The 1,960-nt window shown below is 36.1% G+C and overlaps 1 protein-coding gene across 1 annotated transcript in view; it reads left to right on the forward strand.

Moving 5' to 3' along the window:
- The first annotated feature begins 874 nt into the window (after positions 1-874).
- The window catches only part of KLHL8 (kelch like family member 8), a 50,094-nt gene continuing 49,008 nt past the window's right edge, over positions 875-1,960 (forward strand). Inside the window, exon 1 of the mRNA XM_004390404.2 lies at positions 875-928. The gene's annotated coding sequence lies outside the window, so the exon portion shown is untranslated. The remainder of the gene's footprint in view (positions 929-1,960) is intronic.

Here is a 1,960-nt window from a genome sequence, read left to right on the forward strand (position 1 = left end):
GTAGTTTGATAACTCATTTCTTTTTATTGCTGAATTGTACTCCATTGTGTAGATGTATCACAGTTTGTTTATTCCTTCACCTATTAAAGGACAGTTTTTGGGAAATTTTTAATAAAGCCGCTATAAACATTCATGTGCAGGTTTTTGAGTGGACATAAGTTTTCAACCCATCCGGATAAATACCTAGGAGCAAAATGCTATGTTCAGCTTTGTATGAAGGTGCCAGACAGTTTTCCAAAGTGGCTATAGCATTTGCATTTCCACAGCAATGAACGATAGTTGGTGTAGGTCCACATCCTTGCCAGCATTTGGTGTTGTCAGTGTTTTGGATTTTAGCCATTCTAACAGATGTGTAGTGATATCTCATTGTTTTAGTTTGCAGTTCCCTAATGACATATGACATTGAGCATCTTTTTGTATGTTTATTTGCCATCTTTATATCTTCTTTGCTGAGGTGTCTATTCAGATCTTTTGCCTATTTTTAAATTGGGTATTTATTTTCATAGTTTTGAGTTTTAAGAACTTTTTTGAATATCTTGGATACAAGTTCTTTATCAGATACATGTTTTGCAAAATGTTTTCTTCCAGCCTGTGGCTTGTCTTTTTATCTCTTAACATTGTTTTTTGCAGCGCAGACATTTTTAATTTTATTGAAGTCCAGTTTATCAGTTTTTCCCTCTTTTGTATCTAAAAACTCATTGCTAAACCCAAGGTCACCTAGATGTTTTTTTTTTTTCATCTTCTAGAAGTTGTATAGTTTTGTATTTACCGTTTAGGTCTGTGATCCATTTTGAGTTAATTTTGCAAAAGCTGTAAGGTTTGTATCTAGGTTCCTTTTTTTTTGTCTTTGATGTCCAGTTGTTCCAGCACCCTTTGTTAGAAAGGACTATTCTTTCTTCGTTGAACTGCCTTTGCTCCTTTGTCACAGGTCAGTTGACTATATTTGTGTGGACCTATTTCTGGGCTTTCTATTCTGTTCCATCGTTCTATTTGTCTATTCTTTCAGCAGTACCACACTGTCTTGATCATTATAGCTTTATAGTAAGTCTTGAAGTCAGGTAGTGTCAATTCTCCAGCTTTGTTCTTCCTTAGTACTGTGTTGGCTATGCTAGGTCTTAGCCATATAAACTTTAGGATCAGTTTGTAGATATCCCACAAAATTCAGTGGGGTTGTATTGAATCTGTACATGTTGCTTTACATAGTCATCTTTGAATCCTCAGAACCTGCACTATAATGTGATGACTGACTGACTGATTGAATGAATATATTGTAAGACAAGTGGTGTGTTTTCTTCTTAACACTGACGAGATTTCTGTTCTTTATTACAGTTTCTTGAAATCTGGTTGTAAAACCACATAACTAGTATATATCCTTGGAAATATGTGTATATGTATAATCTTTTAACTCAGTTTATGTGCTTACTTGGTAAAAGTAAAAAGATGTCCCCAAATTGCTAGGTAAAGACTGATTTCTTGTATAGTCATTGTAACAGTCACTGGATCCAGTTTTAAATCTGCTTAATCAATAAATGGTGCCTTGGTGGCACAGTGGTTAAGAGCTCAGCTGCTATCCAAAAGGTCAGCAGTTCGAATCCACCAGCTGCTCCTTGGAAACCCTGTGGGACAGTTCTAATCTGTCCTATAGGGTCGATATTAGTCAGAATCGACTTGATGGCAGTGGGTTTGGTTTTTTTTTTTTTAAATCAATAAATGACAGTTATATAGAATTGATTTTAAACCAGTTTAATCATCAATCAACAATAACTTGCCTTAGTGCACACGATTTTGCAAGCCATCCAGTCAATGACAGCCCTTCGAGTAACCTTGCTTCTAAGCCTCTCAAAATCCACCAATCCCTGAATACCACATTTCCCTCTCAGAGTCCGTATAAGATCAGCGATGTGCTCTGCTCAGAGAGCCTGTGCCTGACCAGCGTAGCTTTTCCTAAGTAATAAATTTG

Source organism: Trichechus manatus, unplaced genomic scaffold (assembly GCF_000243295.1).
Source record: "Trichechus manatus latirostris isolate Lorelei unplaced genomic scaffold, TriManLat1.0 scaffold00296, whole genome shotgun sequence".
Lineage (NCBI taxonomy): Eukaryota > Metazoa > Chordata > Mammalia > Sirenia > Trichechidae > Trichechus > Trichechus manatus.